Here is a 21407-nt window from a genome sequence, read left to right as displayed (position 1 = left end):
GCAACTCAGGAGGTGGAAGCGGGTGAGTGTTGTTGTTTGAGGGTGATGGGGGGGGGCTGAAAAAGGTCACAACATTTGCCCTGAGGGCATAAATGAAGACCAATCTCCACTGGCGTACCACATGATGTACTACATACATGTACAGCAAACACGTAGAGTTAGAAGTACAATCCATAAATAATAAAAATTAAAAATTAAAATTATCAATAAATAATAAAACCATCCTGAAGAATATGAATTGATACGAGATTTCCATAGCAAGACCCCCAAAATGCGAGTCAGCGAATGAAGCGTCTAACGTATGGAGAGCAGCAGAGCAGGAAAGGGTTCTAAGGGGTTAGCGCTAGCAGCGTTTCAGGGGGTCCGTCTGTGGGGGGATTGCGGCTGAAAGAAAAGAAACAGAATACTGCTGTCAATAATTGGACAAAAAGCATCTTGGGAAGGGCTCGGAAAAGGAGCGTGATGTGTTAAATGATGACACCCTGCTGGGTGCATGAAAAGACGGAAATCTGTCTTCCCCCCAGCGATGGATTAGCGGGCGCCGCGTGAGACAGGATGTACGTTATGGAAAGATCTGCTTGTGGAAAAGCAGCCATGTAGACTGAAACGCTAAAATATGAACAAAATTTGGCGTCCCGTGTTCGATTCCCCCCTCGGCCATCTCAGTGTGGAGTTTTCCGGTGTGTGAAGCACCCCCGGCAACCCTGGTGAGGCTAAGCGGTAGAAAATGAATGAATGAACCCACAACAGTTTTTCCATTTGGGTGTTTGTGGTTTGTTGCAGAGAGCAGAGAGAAAAGAAATGAACTTTACCAAAAACCAAAAACGTGTGCAATAATGAAGTTGAAATCGTACAAGCATGGAATCGTCCACACAGAAGGACCATTTTCATAGAAACGACGCCATTGGTCCCAACTTTTATGTCGACAAAAGCGGTTGGATGTTGACTTACACGGGCCCTTAATGATGAGAAGTACACAGTGTACCAGGACTCCACATGGACATGTTGTCAACATCAACGTGGTGGACTACACCCGTGGTTCTAAACCTAAAAAATAATGTACTGACCCGATGTCTGTAAATGCACCTCCTGTCAAGCTTAACGCACCATCCTTTCTGACACGCAGTTGCAGATATCTGCTGGAGAAAAGAGCCCCTTAAAGGGACAGCGTCTCAGCGCTGCAGCTCACATTGTGTTAAAAACACATTTTCATCATCCTGTGCTGCAAACAGTTGTTCTACCAACCAAATGTTATTGTCCCATGAAGATCTAAGGTGCACGCTATTGTTTGCTTGTTTTGGTAGCAAAAATATGAAAAAAAATGACTTTTTGGGAGGGTTGGTACATCAGTCAGAACCAGCGCACATTAATGACACACGCTGTTCTGGGCCCCGCATACGAGGACTGTAAAGGACTTGCCATCATAATAATCATGGTGATACTACATTGTTGCTCTACTTTTGCTAATATTTCCGCCCTGAAAGTCTCCTGTCAGGTCACATCAGTCGGCAGCAAGCTTTCTACAAGGAGCCCCCCCGGTCCAGGAGGCCACAGTACCAAACCCCCATGCAGCACACATGGCTTGCTCTAACAAATGATAACAAGGACCCATTAATGCTTGCGTTATTGGCTCTATTATTACATTATTATTATATATTATTATATATTAATATATATATATTATATTAATATTATTATATTATTATTACACGTGACATCCTGCTGCAGCACAAGTTACTATATAGCATTCCATGATATAGCATATACATATAGCATATACATATAGCATACATCTATACAATATTAATGTTGATCACATTTAAGCTATTGTGAATGAAATGAAATCTGTATGGGCAAAAATCATTTTATTGTCTAAATATCTCATCATTCCTTGGCCTACTGTTAAGCGTTGTGGTAATCACATCCCTGTTCTGGGGCTGCATAAGTGCTGCCGGCACTTGGGAGCTGCGGTTCATAAATGCAAACGTATATGGTGACATTTCCTAAGCCGACAAAACAAAACACCCCCCCCCCCTCGCCACACACACACTTATGCATGCAGGTTGTTTTTAAAGCACTACAGAAGAAGAAGATGGCGGCATAATGCGGCGGCAGGGATCTACAGAGCGGATGGAACGCGAGGATTAAAAGGGATACAAGTCTCTCGGCGCTGGTATCAGCACTTCTGTGACAGGGCGACTTGCAGAATGCAATCAGGAAAAGGACAGAATGACAGGACCGCCAACTGAGCTGCCAGTCAGGGAACTGCCAGGAAAATCCAGCCGTGGACGGAATGTGTGGGTAAACATGCTTAGGACCAGCTTCCTCACTTCAAACGTCTGAATGATATTTACAGTAAGTCACGCTACTACAACTGTATCTGATTGGCTGAATGCTCCTATTGGATTGGCGCGGTGTGAAGCTGATGATTCAACGATACATTTGACTGCTAGGACTGCACTTCTTCACACTAACGGCTTCTTCGTAGGTCCTTTGTAGTCCAGACGCAGCCGAGCCGAAAGGCAAAGCTCTCACTTGACCAGGTAGATCGATGTTCCTACCGATGTTCCTACCGATGTTCCTACCGATGTTCCTACCGATGTTCCTACCGATGTTCCTACCGATGTTCCTACCGATGTTCCTACCGATGTTCCTACCGATGTTCCTACCGTTACCCAGAATCCTGAGCTTTGGGTAGTGACCGAAAGGACAAGATAGCAGGTACAAGCCGCCAAAATGACTTTTCTCCATTGGGTGTCTCGCCCTTGGAGATAAGGTGAGAAGCACCGTCATCCGGAAAATACAGGAAGTAGAACAGCTGCTCCTTCTCATTGAGAGGAGCCAGATGATGGGCTCAGGATGCCCCCCGGTCGCCTCCCTGGGGAGGCGTTCAAGGCACATCCGACCAGTAGGGAGCCTCGAGGAAGACCCAGGACACGGAGGGAATGTCTCTCAACTGGCCTGGGAATGCCTCGGGATCCGCTGGGAGGAGCTGGATGAAGCAGTCGGGAAGCAGCAAGTCTGGGCTTCCTGCGACCTGACCTCTCATACCCACAAGATGATGGATGAATGATTTTTGCATGTAAAGGTTTTCTTAAAACCAGTCTGGACCAGATTCATTTAGTTTTTGTCTGGCCTAAAAAAAACGAGGTACCACTGTGATATTTACAGTCATTATTATGGGCGTACCAGTAGAACCAGTTCATTTGGACGCTCCTCGACCTGGCAGTTGTCAACATGACCTACGTCGAAACCAAAACAAGCCGTTGTTTGCACATTTACCACGGTGCCTTGGTTAACATCATTAATATGTTCCAGAAGGTCTGACTCAAACCAAAACGGATGTTAACCAAGTCAAATTTTCCCATAGAAAATAATGTAATTCCAATGAGTTAACAGACCGGGACGACTTGGCAGATATACGATTGCACTGCACGGCAGACGACTGGTTAATGCGCAGGCCTCACAGCTAGGAGACCCGAGTTCGATTCCACCCTCGGGCATCTCTGTGTGGAGTTTGCATGTTCTCCCCGTGCATGCGTGGCTTTTCTCCGGGTACTCCGGTTTCCTCCCACATTCCAAAAACATGCTAGGTTAATTAGCCACTCCAAATTGTCCATAGGTATGAATGTGAGTGTGAATGGTTGTTTGTCTATATGTGCCCTGGGATTGGCTGGCCACCAGTCCAGGGTGTACCCCGCCTCTCGCCCAAAGACAGCTGAGGATAAGCGGTAGAAAATGAATGAATGAATGAATGAATGAATGAATGAATATACGGTTGCCAAACTACAAAGGTAGAAGTGGTGAATCCATGCTGAATACTTCCTTAAAGTACAGTAGAAATAATCCCAACCCCAATCAGAAACAGTGTTCCTATTTCTCCTTTTTAATGGCAGACTTGAGGAGATTATGATGGCAATTATGTCGCCTGCTAAAGCTCCTAATCAATGCCACCCACTCGCCTCGGGACCAGGAGCAGCCCTTTTCACTTGGTTGGTAATTTAGACCTGGGAGTGTTTTGTTTTGATGTCTCCTTGTGCAAGAGAAAATCCTCCTTTATTTTCTGACACTTCTGCCAGCAGGCACAAATACAGTATGTTGAATTCAACGTTTTTTTTCCCCGTCCCTTGGGTCGTCGACTGGCTCCAGAGCAGCAGCTCAAGAACTCTCAGGAAGCCTGGAGTAATAAATGATCATCCCTTTTGCAGTTCTTGTACTCCATGATGTTAAAATTGAGCATGCAGGAGGTTGCTGGGCTAAAAGGCAAACATAAAGCAAGGCAGCCAGGGCTGTGTCGGGGGGAGTGGGGGTAAACATGGAGCACCGTGTGAAGATAAGGTGAGTCAGACTGAATAACCATTCTGTTTCCACATCACTTTCCCCGCTGAGATGGTGTTCACGCTTGCTGCTTTCACTTTTAGTTCTTTTTTTTGGTGCTCTAACCCACAAGTCGTGACAGATGCTCAGTCCTCCAGAAGCAGCACTTCCATCTCGCTTCGCCGGAAACAAAATCCAGCAGTTCCACCGCAAACCATTTAAATCCGCCCGCTAGTGTCGACAACACATCTATCCATCAAGTCCAGGTCCACCGTGTTTTTATTATTTTGACTACAGCTTTAACCGCTTTTGTTGACAAAACATGTGTGACACAAACGTGTCATTTCCACAAAAAAATGATGGATTTATGTCATATTGTTAATCTCCTTCTTAGCGGTGTGAAACGACAACACTACCCACTGTCTCGATACGCAACATCATGAACACAGCGACTTCCTGTTCTGTGCAAAGTAAGCATCAAAATAGAAGCTTGGCAGTTTTAACCTGGAATCTACCACAGCAACTAAGATCCGCCCATTTTTTATGTCTTGAAATTGTTAGCCACTGGAAAAAGATTATGGATTCAGGTTTTACTTCCACTGTGGTTGACTTACTGCCTTCAATGGAAACATTCATTCATTCATTTCCTGCTGGAGCCTATCCCATATGGAATAGGCTCTTGTCTCTTGTCTTGGGGCGAGAGGCGGGGTCCATCCCAGGGCACATATAGACAAACAACCATTCACACTCACATTCATACCTATGGATTTTTGGCCTTGTGCGACTTATAGTCCAGAAAATACGGTAATAATGAAGTTGGCTCCGTCATGTATTTCACCTATTGTGGGCTATTGTGGGAACCTATCCCGGCGATAAACGAGGGAACACTGTATTCTGTGTTGCAGTTAAACAGAGCGTTTTATAGGTAGAGTAGGTGAATCCCAATTATGTGAAATACGAAAGACGTCTCTTCTTAGTGAAAACCTGCCAGGGCGAGGCAGCTATCCAGAACGCACGACAAGTAAAGACTTGTGTCCTTGTCTCATATTGTGGATGGTGGATGATTGGCAGAAATAAAAGCGTTTCCTTTGAGCGTCCGTCTTTTAGTAATAATAAGAACACAGCGTACCGGAACTTGATGAGTTTGTTGGCTTAGACAGGCTGTGGACGTCAACGGGATCCACCGTATGAGACAGTTTTCTCTGCATAAATCACATCCAACTTTACATGCAGGGAAGTAAACGGTTGGAGAAGAAGGGGCTAAGATGATCAGAAAAAAACGTATTCAAAGGTGCACATTCATGTCTTCCTGAATGCTTGTGATTGTGTGGGCTCGCTGTGAATAAATGTAGAATAAAATGTAGAATAATCAGCCAGTGACAGGCGGCTGTCATTTCTCCTTTTTTGCTGCTGCTTAATAGGTTTCATTGTTCAACTTTAATTACAGACCAACACCCTTACTAAAAAAATGCTGTGGTTGTGCCTGATGGTTGACTAAACAAGCGATCGAAAATAGAGAAGCTCGAAATAAAAGTGCAGCCAAATTCATGTTGGCCAGGCTGCTTTAGCGTTTCTCTTGCTGGCCAGGCTGCTTTAGCGTTTCTCTTGCTGGCCAGGCTGCTTTAGCGTTTCTCTTGCTGGCCAGGCTGCTTTAGCGTTTCTCCTGCTGGCCAGGCTGCTTTAGCGTTTCTCCTGCTGGCCAGGCTGCTTTAGCGTTTCTCTTGCTGGCCAGGCTGCTTTAGCGTTTCTCTTGCTGGCCAGGCTGCTTTAGCGTTTCTCTTGCTGGCCAGGCTGCTTTAGCGTTTCTCTTGCTGGCCAGGCTGCTTTAGCGTTTCTCTTGCTGGCCAGGCTGCTTTAGCGTTTCTCTTGCTGGCCAGGCTGCTTTAGCGTTTCTCTTGCTGGCCAGGCTGCTTTAGCGTTTCTCTTGCTGGCCAGGCTGCTTTAGCGTTTCTCTTGCTGGCCAGGCTGCTTTAGCGTTTCTCTTGCTGGCCAGGCTGCTTTAGCGTTTCTCTTGCTGGCCAGGCTGCTTTAGCGTTTCTCTTGCTGGCCAGGCTGCTTTAGCGTTTCTCTTGCTGGCCAGGCTGCTTTAGCGTTTCTCTTGCTGGCCAGGCTGCTCTAGCAAGCTAAAAATACCAAATCACTGACCTTTGCTTGGGGGGTGCAATAGTATGCAGCCGACTCCTTAATGAGGAGATTTCATTATCAAGCATCACGAGGACCACATCACAGCTTAGCTCTTCCATTAGCTCGTTGCGGCAGTTGAGAATCCTGATAACCAGGATGGCTCAAAGACTTCTAGGTGGCGCCGAACAAAAGTGTGGAGTTTCATCGTTTCTTTATTTAAAAATTCATTCAATCATTTCCTACCGCTTATCCTCACCAGGGTCACGGGGGTGCTGGAGCCTATCCCAACTGTCTTCAGCTGAGAGGTGGGGTCCACTCCTCTGATGTTGGATCAACATTTGCAATAAAAGTAACTTATGAGATGGAATGCCAGAACCCCCTCTTTTCATTGGCCATTGCTGCCTAGCATTGGAATCCTACAAGCTAAATGCTACATTTGAAAGCAACATGAAATGATGCAATGTGTACGTAGGTCCTCAGCAGTCACGAATAATCGTGCTGATTGACAGAACACATGAATCAGACTCATCAATCATCATCATGTTTCACAGCAACTATGATGTGTTCAAGGAGCCCAGAAAGCACAGAAATGAATGAATATGAAGCATAAAGCCAAAAACATCATCATGTATTATACGTATGTCTACTTTATGCCCAACATATGCAAAGGTACCCATGGCGAGTAAGTGAAGAAGAAGTCTATGGGACCAGGCGAGGAGAGGTGTTGGAGGGGAAAACAAGTCCGTAAGGTTTTGCTGTTGTAAGCACGTGGCCTTGTCACAGATGCCGCCTGCAGCCACAGTGTGTTGAAGGGGGGCGGGGTGGGCGGGGGGGCTTAATTTCATTACCCATGTCAACTGCCACAGGGGACAAAACAATAGAGTGGGGAAATGAAATTACACAAGAGAGCAGGGGGGATGATTCCATGCTGCAGTCAAGTACTGTTGACGTCCTTCTTAGCTGAGGAAGACCTCACAATGCGCTCGTGGCTTTGATGGCGGTGAAGGTTCTCCATATCGTGGGCCATATGGGGATTTCCTGGTGGGTCAATCAGGGGCAGCACGAGGGATGGGACCAGATGACCTCTGATAACGTGTACGCTAACCTGTTCCACAAATACTTCAATGAAGCATAGATTGAACAGCAACAGAGTTCAACTGTGTTGGTGTGTACCAGATCACATCACCATGCAAATACTTCAATGAAGCATAGATTGAACAGCAACAGAGTTCAACTAACTGACCGTTGGTGTGTACCAGATCACATCACCATGCAAATACTTCAATGAAGCATAGATTGAACAGCAACAGAGTTCAACTAACTGACCGTTGGTGTGTACCAGATCACATCACCATACAAATACTTCAATGAAGCATAGATTGAACAGCAACAGAGTTCAACTGTGTTGGTGTGTACCAGATCACATCACCATGCAAATACTTCAATGAAGCATAGATTGAACAGCAACAGAGTTCAACTGTGTTGGTGTGTACCAGATCACATCACCATACAAATACTTCAATGAAGCATAGATTGAACAGCAACAGAGTTCAACTAACTGACCGTTGGTGTGTACCAGATCACATCACCATGCAATGACAGCTAACTGCTCCTCAACCACCATACAAACGCTTCCAGCTCATGAAATGGTAGTAATCCGCTGTTGCTATGGCGCTTGGTATTGTTATTGCACCATGACATACCATGTACGTTTCTACAGTAGCTATGAATCCATACTGCGTTCTGTGGTTACACAACAGTGTTTTCCAGAGGGGGCTAATTACACCATCTTGGGTTCACGGCAACTATTGGCTTTTTAATTATCATTAATGTCATTGACAACCCATTCCAACCCATTTAGCCACTGATTATTATGTTTGGTTCTACGTCCAGAGGCAGAATAATGCATTTTTTTGCCTAAATGAAACATTTTTAAACCAAAAAAAGTCAAAATTAAATATACATATAAGCAATAATATGCTTAAGAAGACAAATTGTCATTTAGTACATTTATTACAACATATGAGCACTAGTTTCATTTAGTTGTGGCTACATGGTGGACGAGCGGTTAGCACGCAGGCCTCACAGCTAGGAGACCCCAGTTTGATTCCACTCTCTGCCATCTCTGTGTGGAGTTTGCATGTTCTCCCCGTGCATGCGTGGCTTTTCTCCGGGTACTCCGGTTTCCTCCCACATTCCAAAAACATGCTAGGTTAATTGGCCACTCCAAATTGTCCATAGGTATGAATGTGAGTGTGAATGGTTGTTTGTCTATATGTGCCCTGGGATTGGCTGGCCACCAGTCCAGGGTGGACCCCGCCTCTCGCCCCAAGACAGCTGGGATAGGCTCCAGCACCAACATGACCCTCGTGAGGATAAGCGGTAGAAAATGGATGGATGGATGTTTGGAAGATGATTTTTCCACCCTGATATCCTGGAAGTGTTGCTACACCAGATGGATCATCAACACCACCAAGCACGGAAAACACTGCATACATGATGAATATTCCAAGCCATGTGATAGCATCTTCTGTCATCATCTAAACCATTCCCACCGCTAACCAGTGACAAAAGCCGTATTAGCGCGTGACTGAATGCCATGAATGAAGGTTAATGACTACAATCAAAGAGAATAAACATCAGTGGTGTCTGCAACATTTATTCACGTCTTTGCTAGCAAATAAGGAAAGAAAATGGCTCAATATGGCGCCTCGGGAACTTTTCCTTCCCTTGCCAAGCAGAATGAAATATTCCTTTGCTAACATCGTTTAAATGTGCTGCTCTTTCAAAATTGCTGTACGGCTTAGAGGACATGCATGCAGCAGAGACTTTACTACAGCATCGCTTAGCATTGGCCATGTCTTAATGGCTGCATGGGGGGGGGGGGGGGGGGTGATAGGATTTTCTTAATCTTTCTAGGGCTGATGCCAAGTTGCTGAGCGAGTGCCGCTCTTGCATATCCCCTCCAAAAATGTTTGAGTGACTCAAAGGCAGAGCAGGAAGCGTTGCGAGGGGAAGGCGGTGGGAGTCGTGAACGGCAGAGCTGGAGCAGAGAGATACTCAAAGCTCTTAGCCGTTAATAACTGCAGCACGCATGGAAATATGGAGTGCTCAGGGTCTTTTTTTTCCATTGTAAGAACTTTATGTGTTGCGTTTGTGTTTTGCTGTAGTGCTGCTCAAACAATGAAGCAAAGCATACACTAAAAACATACAGTACATGTCATAAAACCTTTTATTAAGTCTCCTCAAGTGGCTTATGTCAACAACGCCATCAAGTTGAGGTCCGCCACCTTATTTTTATTACCGTATTTTCCAGACTATAAGTTGCAGTCAACTATAAATTGCATGTACCTGTATTTATAACCAAACTATCATCAACAGTAGCTTTTTTAAGGGTGTCATGCTCACGCTCTTAACGACATAAAATACACAAGAAGCCAGAAGGAGGATATGCTAACACCGACAAGGAGAAGAAGCACAAGCTGAAATAAGTCTTTTTTTTTAAGTGTATGGATACCGTAATAGACTCCTTACCTGTTTAGTCATCAGAATATTTACACTTATAATACATGACATGACGCTGGGATGCATCCCGGTTTGTCAAAATGTATCAAACAGACGGATTTGAACACCAGAACTTCATTTTAGTAGCCACAAATCATTCATTCATTCATTCATTCATTTTCTACCGCTTATCCTCACGAGGGTCGCAGGGGTGCTGGAGCCTATCCCAGCTGTCTTGGGGCGAGAGGCAGGGTCCACCCTGGACTGGTGGCCAGCCAATCCCAGGGCACATATAGACAAACAACCATTCACACTCACATTCATACCTATGGACAATTTGGAGTTGCCAATTAACCTAGCATGTTTTTGGAATGTGGGAGGAAACCGGAGTACCCGGAGAAAACCCACACAGAGATGGTCGAGGGTGGAATCAAACTCGGGTCTCCTCCCTGTGTGGCGAACCACTTGACCACTGTGCAGCTTTAGTCACAAATTAATCTAAAACTAAACATATTTATTGTCCTAATAAACAACATTGCTGTCCAAAATACCATATTTGTCAGTCCACACAAGTAGTAAATATTATTGTAGTTGCACATGACTTACAGACATACAGTGTCCAAGGCAGGAGCGTATTATAAAGTATTCTGTAACAAAAATGCTGTGTATCATTCAATTTATTTGTCTAATTCAGACTCAACAAGCTCAACTGAATGAATTATTGCAGCCACCAAAAAAAAACCACCACCCCAAATGTTATATTTTGATATGTGAGTCACAGGACAGAAATTGGAGCAGAGGAAAAGATTATATTATGCCGAGAATCCTCCCACCTGGAAGATCTCATTGACTATAATGCTTTTATTCTGGAAAACTTCGAAGACGATCGTTTTGATGCGATACTTCAGGTAAAGGAAAAGTGGGAGTGAATGTGGATTACCATCAGCAGCCCCGACTCTCTTTCCTCAAATCCAACCCAGGGAAGCTCTAGCACTAATGCACATAGACATAAAAATCAAAATCCCACAAGATGTTCGATTGTGGAAAAGTGTGCCAAGTTGTAGTAAGTCAATCCGATATTCTCTATTAATATACTACAAATGGTAGAATAACAATATGGGTTTTCTTGCCAAGTTGCAAGTTTATAGCTCTGGCAGTGTCAGTCACTGCTAGTCTAACAATGGCTGCGTTTGAATCTTCTCGATGTCACAGCCAAGATGGCGCTGTTTCGGAAAACTGGAGTAACTTCAGGAGTAGGACAAATATTAAGTACTTTCAATTTGTTATTTTCTTTGATGTCATTAGCACTTTAGGTGGATGTCAACAAATATGGACGACTCCTTTTGTGAGACCCGAGATCTCGAGTTGACTATAATAATAATAATAATAATAATAATAATAATAATAATAATAATAATAATAATAAAGCTTTCCTTGCGGTGTCCAACAATCCAGATGAAAAAGTCCTTGTTAAAACTGAAAATAATATTCTGAAACTTATTTTGCACTGAACAGGAAGTCACTGTATACACTTTTTAACGCTGTGTAAATCAACAGTAGTTATATTGCTGTTGACGTTTCATGATGCTGAGTGATAATAATGAAGTTACTAAAAACTAAAACCAACATTTTCTGTTTCTTCCCTTTGGGTCTCATATTTTATGTCGACATAAACGGTCGACATGATGTATGTTAACATGAATTCATGCTGACACTTTTTTAGTAATAATAAAAACACACATCGACAGGCTGTCAACATGAATGGGACTGACTTAAACGCCCCCCCCCCAAAGACCCAGTGACATCATTAGTAAGTTGGATTTGGACCAGCCTTGTCTTTCAGATGTTTTTGTTTTTTTAAGCACGCTGCCCAATTTGCTTGGAGCAGTACATCCACCATGATGCTCCGGTAGAACGCCATCCATCCAAACCATCTGTTGTTTCTCCACAGTCTGCTGATCCAGCATGGCGTGCCTGTACTTGTTGTGCCTTTCCCTGCCAGTCGCTCACGCCGCTTCAAACGCTTAGCGTGTACTTCTGCTGTCAAGAAGCTCGTCTTTTCTTAGCTCGCATGTGCGGCTTTGTATAATTCTGTTTTTAATCCCTGCTGCTAAGTCACACTTGTCGTTGTCAGCCTAGTTATTGGTTAGAGCAGCAACTCTGCTCTTCCAGGTCGGATGTGGGAGTTTAGATCTGCTCCACGACTGGTTGCTCTTCCAGGTCGGATGTGGGAGTTTAGATCTGCTCCACGACTGGTTGCTCTTCCAGGTCGTATGTGGGAGTTTAGATCTGCTCCACGACTGGTTGCTCTTCCAGGTCGTATGTGGGAGTTTAGATCTGCTCCACGACTGGTTGCTCTTCCAGGTCGGATGTGGGAGTTTAGATCTGCTCCACGACTGGTTGCTCTTCCAGGTCGTATGTGGGAGTTTAGATCTGCTCCACGACTGGTTGCTCTTCCAGGTCGTATGTGGGAGTTTAGATCTGCTCCACGACTGGTTGCTCTTCCAGGTCGTATGTGGGAGTTTAGATCTGCTCCACGACTGGTTGCTCTTCCAAGTCCACACAGAGATGCCCAAGTTGAATCGAACCCAGGTCTCTGAGCTTTGTGGCCTGCACGCTAACCACTCCACAACCATGCAACTGAACTGGACAAAAATGGATGATACAATCTCGACTCCAAGGAAATAGAAGACTTGACACAGATGATACCCCAACATATGAAACATTTCATTTCCACAGAGAAAACCCACCCATGCATGGGGAGAACATGCAAACTCCACACAGAGATGGCTCAGGGTGGAATCGAACTCGGGTCTCCTAGTTGCGTGGTCTGCGCGCTAAACACTCGATCTCTGTGAAGACTTCATTTAATTTCCAATCTCAGTAAATCAATTAAGCGATGATTACTGATTAACGGTGATACGTCTTGGAAACCTGAGCATTTTTTCCACAATTGACTTTCCATTTTCCATAGCATAATAACCACATGACCCATTGCTCAATTTATACCCAGAAGTGTATGACTTTATCCAATGTTCATCTAGCTGTAGATAGACATGCAGAAGGGGTGGTATGAAATAAGTTGGGCTTCTTCCTTCTCCATTCCAGACATACTGAATAGTAATAGTAATAGTAATAGTCATAGTCATAGTCATAGTCATAGTCATAGTCATAGTCATAGTAATAGTAATAGTCATAGTCATAGTAATAGTCAGTAATAGTAATAGTAATAGTCAGTAATAGTAATAGTAATAGTCAGTAATAGTAATAGTAATAGTAATAGTAATAGTAATAGTAATAGTAATAGTCAGTAATAGTAATAGTAATAGTAATAGTAATAGTAATAGTCAGTAATAGTAATAGTAATAGTCATAGTCATAGTCATAGTAATAGTAATAGTAATAGTCATAGTCATAGTAATAGTCAGTAATAGTAATAGTAATAGTCAGTAATAGTAATAGTAATAGTCAGTAATAGTAATAGTAATAGTCATAGTAATAGTAATAGTAATAGTAATAGTAATAGTAATAGTCAGTAATAGTAATAGTAATAGTAATAGTAATAGTAATAGTAATAGTAATAGTCAGTAATAGTAATAGTAATAGTAATAGTAATAGTAATAGTCAGTAATAGTAATAGTAATAGTCATAGTAATAGTCATAGTAATAGTCAGTAATAGCAACAGTAATAGTAATAGTAATAGTAATAGTCAATAATAGTAATAGTAATAGTCATAGTAATAGTCATAGTAATAGTAATAGTAATAGTAATAGTAATAGTAATAGTAATAGTCAGTAATAGTAATAGCAATAGTAATAGTAATAGTAATAGTCAGTAATAGTAATAGTAATAGTCATAGTCATAGTCATAGTAATAGTAATAGTCATAGTAATAGTAATAGTAATAGTCATAGTAATAGTCATAGTAATAGTAATAGTCAGTAATAGTAATAGTCATAGTAATAGTAATAGTAATAGTAATAGTAATAGTAATAGTAATAGTAATAGTCAGTAATAGTAATAGTCATAGTAATAGTAATAGTAATAGTAATAGTAATAGTCAGTAATAGTAATAGTAATAGTAATAGTAATAGTCAGTAATAGTAATAGTAATAGTCATAGTAATAGTCATAGTAATAGTCAGTAATAGCAACAGTAATAGTAATAGTAATAGTAATAGTCAATAATAGTAATAGTAATAGTCATAGTAATAGTAATAGTAATAGTCAGTAATAGTAATAGCAATAGTAATAGTAATAGTAATAGTCAGTAATAGTAATAGTAATAGTCATAGTCATAGTCATAGTCATAGTAATAGTCATAGTAATAGTAATAGTAATAGTCAGTAATAGTAATAGTAATAGTCATAGTCATAGTAATAGTAATAGTCAGTAATAGTAATAGTAATAGTAATAGTAATAGTCAGTAATAGTAATAGTAATAGTAATAGTAATAGTAATAGTAATAGTAATAGTAATAGTAACAGTAATTTGTTCAGCATACCTGAAAGAAATCCACCACAGCATACTACCATACCTTCAATCAGCTTCAACGTTGCCGACGAGCCACTTGACCAAGGGAATTCCCAAACACCGAGCTGTCCCACCAAGAGGACCGTACGAAAGTCAAAGGACTCTCAGAAAGTCGGTTGAAGGATCTTGAGTTGGAAATGCCCCAATGTGTGTCAATCCCGCTTTTACTGGGACTCCTCCTCCTCCTCCTCCTCCTCCTCCTCCCCCCGTTTCTGTCTGCGGGCTTTCACGGGGAGACAACTTCCTGTCTTGTGACATTTAAGAAACAGCTGCAACCTGACTTTGAGCTTAAATCCGCCTGACACAAAGTCTTGGAGAAGCTCAGCGCTTGTATGAGGTTTATAAATGGAAGACTCGCCGGGCTCCACGATGCACATTCAGTCAAGCGTATTGTTGAATGGCAGTGAAAAAGCTTCTATGCAAATCCATTTTGGAGGTAGAACGTGAATATATTACGGAGAATTAACATGCAAGCGAGCCCCTGGTGACCCATCGTCTATGCAATTACTTTGGAGTGATTTGACTAAGTGCTTATTTAGGCATATTTGCCATGTTGAAGTGAGATAACTAAAAGTGAATAAATCATATTTAAAGTTCTACCAGTGGAGGCTTGATAGGATCCATCATCTCATCTCCTTTTGGTTTGGACTCCATCTTTTGCCCTCTGTCTCTTTAATCTAGCACTCACAATTTATCAAGTAATTACTTTCACTTCTATTCCGCTCTCCTCAACCTGACGCGCCGTTCCTCTCCTCGCTCCTATTAGCGTCAAGATAAGATCACCAAAAGTATTCCAGAAGCACTTTAAGCCCCAAATGGACCAGGATGCTCCTGCTACCTGGAAACCAGGACTCTCCAGTTTGCAGGGTGAGGTCATTTATCAGGATGGAGGCTTGAAGATGAAGATATGACCAATTGGAGCTGGCGCATGAAATGTGGCGTATATCCACGCAGGCCGTAGGTAAAGCGGGTCATCCAGTCTCACGTGGTATGAAGGTACGTTGGCAGGTCTCGGGGGGGGGGGGGGGGGGGGGGGGGGAACATATGACATGTTCTCCCAACCTTTACAATCATCTTCTGCTCTATGGATAGTTTGAACTTGTCGTAGGTGGTTAATAATATTTACATTGGTCAAGTGGTTAGCACGCAGGCCACACAGCTAGGAGACCTGCGTTCAATTCCACCCTCGGCCATCTCTGTGTGGAGTTTGCATGTTCTCCCCGTGCATGCGTGGCTTTTCTCCGGGTACTCCGGTTTCCTCCCCCATTCCAAAAACACGCTAGGTTAATTAGCCACCCCAAATTGTCCAATTGCTTCTCAAATAGAAGAGGGTTCGCGGGAAACTGCCAAACTCAACAAACTGTAACTCTTGAATCTCCATTTTGTTCCATTTTCCTGGTTTCAGTTTTGCAGTCAGTCTGCAAAGCAGAGATAAATAAATGCATGGTACTGCTAAGACTATTTTAAAAGAAAAAGAACATGCAAACTCCACACAGGGAATCAAACCCAAGTCTGTCCGTTCGGTTGACGGTGTGGCCTACACGCTAACCACTCGGTCCCCGTATTTTCTTTGCATCCATGAAATGAAACTCTGAGTTCCAGCAAGGTAAAGAGCAAAAAGCTTTGCCACGTCTACTAACTTTTCCCCTCACCATCCGCCAGCTTGTCTTGTGTCAACGTCGGCATCTGAGGATGACTGTTGGTATTCTCACGAGGACAACAAGAAAGAGACAGGCGCAACGCAAGAGGAAAAGAGAAGCAAGGCGAAGAAAGACATCTGACCTTGGTGTATGAGGCTGAGGAGCGGCCCTGCTGCATGAGTGCGCTGAGAAGATAAGAGACAGAGCTTGACAAAACCCTGACGCCACGCGGCGTTAAAGCCGGACACGCTGTCTCCCACGGCGTTGTGATTATGTACAGCGGACAGGGACGCTTTGGGGACTGGCTTATGTGATGCTTCCTTCCACCTCTTAGCCAGTTGGTTTTGGTCCCAATGCAGATCCAGTAGCTCTGAAGTTGCTATCCCATAAAAGGACGGCGTTTCAAGCTGGTACGGGATCACGTCTACCAAGATTGAAGTTGTGTTGTGTTGCACTTATAGATTTGTTTGTTTTGGTAAACGTTTCCGCAATGAAAGCGCAATGCTCACCAGTCCAATTCGTGGAAAAAAGAAAAAGAATGGCATTATAATTAATAAAAGTTAATAAAAATAAGTTTCTTTACTTTCTTTGCCTTTTATTTAACCTACAAATGTGTGAGATCATTTTGCCTGCCATGTATAAATACAGTAGAATCAAGCCCTATTTCTTATATTTCTGTTCATAAAATGTAGTAAAAATGGGCATATTTCAACATACATGTTGAAACAATCGTGACTGATTAATTTAGAAAGTGATCAGATTAAAAATGATTAAAATACTGTACATACACCACCAATAAAATGTGGTTAGATTACCATTATTGTATATTACAACAATAGAGGCAACTTCATTTCCGTTTTCTGTCATATCTAAAAGAGTGATCTTTAGTACGCTTGAAAAGCCACAGTTGGAGCTAATTGGAGTAAGTTGGAAGTGTAGTGTGAAATCATATGTGGCACTTGATCTAAGTAAGCTAAGCTCTCTGTCGTCTTCTTTTTACACTCCTTTATTTACCGCAGTCGGCCTAAATGACTGCAGGATTTTGGAGCTGGTGGCTATGGAAGCTGTGATGTTACTAACCGGATTAACAGTTCAAGGGAAAACCCGCTGTGCTAACTGCAAGTGCAAAAAAAAAAACAAAACAAAAAAAATGCAGCATTTAGTACATGCTCATTTGTCCAATACATTTATTGCTAAGTGAGAAGAAGAATGTCTGTTCTTGCAATGTTCTGTGCATGACTCAGCCAGATGAGTGAATCTGAATCACACACAAATGTCACTTGAAGGCTGCGATATTTCCCTAAAGCTTTTTGATTTTTTGGCAACTTAGTTTGGGAATGCGGTGTTGAAATATCTGACAACTGTGTGGTACTGTCATACCACGTCCCACTTACTCATCCTGAGTTGCCCCAAAAGCCGACAGGCAAGCCAATGGTGTTAAACAAAAACATAGTTATAAATAATAACTATAATAATAATACAAGTCTGTGTCCCATTTTATTTTAGTCAGATTTGGAAAAGCAGTCATGCATGAAATTCATACTCGACTGATGCGTTTTGTACCGTCTCTGCACCACCTTGTGGTAAAAAAGTACAAATATTAAAAATAACTCCCATTACATAAATAATACATCAATATTTTTCTGTCAACATGTTATTCATAAACCATTTAGACCACTTCAGACCCGCTGGAGACTAAATGTAGCGGTATTTCACATTTTCACTGCATTCCACCATCAGCCCTTCTCTTTTTCGAGGCCAATGACATTCCTGCCAGTCAGTTTGGAAAAGTGAAATCCCGTAGCCTGTTGTGACAATTAGCTAAGCTAATTATTACGCTAGAACCTATGCAGCATTTGCAAAAGTTTTCTTACAAAATTGTAATCCAATTCCCCAAGGAATCTATTCATCTAGTTACAAATTGAAAATGAAGTACAGTCGTCTTCTTTTTACACCAAGGACCACCACCACCTACACCTTCTGTGTAGCACTAGATAGATTCCACGTACCACCAGTGTCACTCCTACCACAGTTTAGAATCACGACACAAGGTTGAACATACAACATGAGGACCACCAGGACATTGCATCATTGTGGCATCTTCACAAAATGAAAAAAGGTTTGACTTCTTGCTGCTGATTCAAGCTCCTCCCACTTTCTGAACTGAAGGAGAACCCCCCCCCCCCCCCCCCGGCAAGCACGTGAAGTTGTCATAGAGTAAGAGTAGCTTTTGCAGACAAATCCTCTAACCCAAAGCTTGATCCTGGGGCTCCTGTGACTCATACATTGAACCGTGATGCCATTCTTTTCCAGCTCTCCATGTTGAATGGGAATGGAGATACGGGAATGCGGGGCCTATTTTCACGAGATGAGCCTCATATAGTGTACAAAAAAAAGGATTATTTGCATGGATGAATATAGAGTATAGCAAAGCCTGGATTAGCACAAGGGTTATATTTGAAATGTCCCAGATCAGATGCTGCTAGAGTATTGGATACGGATATGAAGTCTGCCATCAACGTTGGTACTCAAACGTGCCTGGTGCTTACCAAACCATTGGCATCATATCGGCCGCATGCCTGCATTCCTTGGTTAAAGCACATAGACAAACAGTTGAACTTCAGATGGAAAATGGCTTCAAAATCTTAAAACGTGTATCCCGCCATGTTGGTTCATGTCTGTGCTTGCTTGTCCGTGTTAGGAGTATCACTGGGAAGTCTTCTGACCTGCCAGTGCTGTGTGTTTTGCAGCCGCGAGTCCCTGCCGCTCATGTTCACCCACATGTCATCATTTAAACATGAGCAGCCCAACGCAGCGGTTAGTCAGGTGGGCATGATAGTGCCCACTTGGAACTAGCCTGGCAGGGCGCTCCAAGCGGGACAGCCTGCAACGCACAATGACGGGTCAATGGGACATACACTAGAAGTCACTTCTGGTCTGTCAACTTCACTGGGCAGAGATAATTGTTGTTATTTAATTATATCAGTAGACATGTTTTTCTCTTTCCGAATGGAATCTTTCCGAAAGCAATGGTATACATGGAAAGGAATATTCCAATGGCGTGTCTCCATGCGCCGCTATAATCAACCAGCACAGTCAATGGGCATGCCCAGTAAAACGTAAACACCAACATCACGTGATACCGACTTCCTCCAGTTTTTCTTTCACGTGTTGGAATAACTCCGTATTGCCAGTTTTCCCTTCGTCCAGTCTTGAAATTTAGTTGGAATCAAAAACAAACTTTCCTTAGCAGGCCAGTGCCGATTGCTCGTCTCCGTTTTAAAAAAAAATGGAAGAACGTCTGGAGCTGCGTGTTACGTCATATCTCAGCATTGGCTGACAGAACAGGAAAAGATAAAGTTCAAGCTTGCTAATATTTCATCATGAAGCTGGCCACATGTTTTATATAGATATGTATTTTCTTTTGGAATAAAAGTGGACTTGTGAACGGCGTATAGAAGGGTTTAGTGTTTAGTGTATGTATAGTGTATGTATACGTGGCTAATGTGGTAAGACATACTGGGAATATTTTCAGTATATGTTGTGTATCCTACATCCTGGACGAGTTAGCTGTTAGCAAACCAGAGTCATATGTTGCCGCTTTGTTCTGTAAAGCGCACCAAGTCGGATGCATTGCGGTTGGACATTTTATACCCGTGCAAAAAATCCGTGCGTCTTTGATACCAAGTTGTCTCAGCTGAAAATCCGATTGCTACATTGCTTATGGCAGAGTCCACATTGTCCTCATAGTCCCCCTGCATGGATTCAATGAGACGGAAGAAGACAAGGAGAATAAATATGCAGCAGGCATCTAATTTTACAAATGCAAATGATACATAGATGTTGGAGAAAATCAATGCTTGTTTATGCGACCCACCGTGACCCTCTAAAACACGGTTATTAGTCTCTTGGCTGCATCTGCAGGACAGTTGTTACACACACTTCCGTAGAGAGGTTGAGCCATTTGTTTTTCATAATAGATTGCCATAGTTTTCAAGACAAACGAGACATAAATACATCTACGGTAAGTTCAAAGAAAAGCCCTCAGGTCTGCACATTCGTCATATTCATACTGGGTAGGTTTCCTTTTACTACATCATCAATATTGTTAAGCAGCAAGTGTAATATTTAAAACGTGTAGGTAACTGTTGGACTCATGTAATGACATTGGATTTGTAAATATATTCATAATAATCAGTGAATACTTAAAGGTCCCCTACTATGCAAAATAGGCTGTTGAATTATTTCCTTGTTTGGAGTTGTTTGCTGTACTTTTGTGCCCACGTGCAAAGTCACCACTTCATAAGGGGTAGCTTTATTCTTTTTTAAAAGGGCTTCACTACACATCTTAAAATTTGGTCTGAAGTTCTCCCGAGTATCCGTCAGTCAAGCAGAAGTCTAAGCTGTAAATTCCATCATGTTGTTTTTCTTCAGTGAGTAGGCTAACCGAGCGTGATGTTGGTGGTAAAGGGTAAAAGTATCGAGCTGTGGGCTCCAGTGGAGCAGCTCCACACAATAACCCGCACAGAAAGCTTTCTAGATCTTCCACAATCTGCACCTAATCTAGCTATTTCCTTGGATGTCAAAAACAGTCTGTATTAATTAGTCTGCTGTGATTGGTCACACTCCCAAGTGCTCCGGAGTACTTCCAGATTACTGCCGAACCCCAATTTCTAATTTTGCAAGTATAGGAGTTGCTGATAAACAAATAAAACCTTTGGAGAGCTACTTGAAAACAGTGGTAACGTCGGCAGGGCTCGAGTGGTGGAACCCAGGAGAACCAGGACTCCGTCTTTATGTAGCACCAGAATCCAACATTGTAACAACATTTATAAGTTCAAATGTGACTGCAATGTTTGCATTCTGTGATTGGCTGAGCACTGTAGCTCCCAAAGCTATGCTAGTGTTGGTACCATGAGAGGAGTCAACAAAAACCTAAAAATAAAAATGTGGGAACATGTGATGACTGCCAGAAGCCTTAACATCATGATATGTGTCTGGAAGGGTCTCCGTACCTGCACAGGAACACGTGGCTGCCCAACTTCCTAGCCAGACTCTCAGAGATCTTCGATGGGGTCTGCATCCACATATGGATGAGTGCTGATGAATCACTGGACCCGAAGGCGTGCGCAATCAACTGGACACTGATTTCCTGTGGAAATCTGTGGAACTGGGTTCACAAAGTGGCGCGTGTCCATGACTGCCAGCCATGTGTTTTTGCAAGGGTTCTATCCCTTGGTAATTATTCCTAATCTTACTTGCCATCAATCATGCGCAAATACCTCCGGATT

General features: G+C 42.6%; 1 protein-coding gene across 2 annotated transcripts in view; it reads right to left on the bottom strand.

Annotated features, from left to right (window-relative positions):
* tmem178bb (transmembrane protein 178Bb) overlaps positions 1 to 21407 on the bottom strand; it is a 61144-nt gene that overhangs the window by 4269 nt on the left and 35468 nt on the right. The gene's annotated exons all lie outside the window — the stretch shown is intronic.

The sequence above is a fragment of the Doryrhamphus excisus genome, linkage group LG2, assembly GCF_037039965.1.
Source record: "Doryrhamphus excisus strain RoL-2023G ecotype Guam linkage group LG2, RoL_Dexc_Guam_v1.1, whole genome shotgun sequence".
NCBI classification, from domain to species: domain Eukaryota; kingdom Metazoa; phylum Chordata; class Actinopteri; order Syngnathiformes; family Syngnathidae; genus Doryrhamphus; species Doryrhamphus excisus.
The sequence above is the reverse complement of the archived record's forward strand: the minus strand, read 5'-3'. Positions and strand labels throughout refer to the sequence as shown.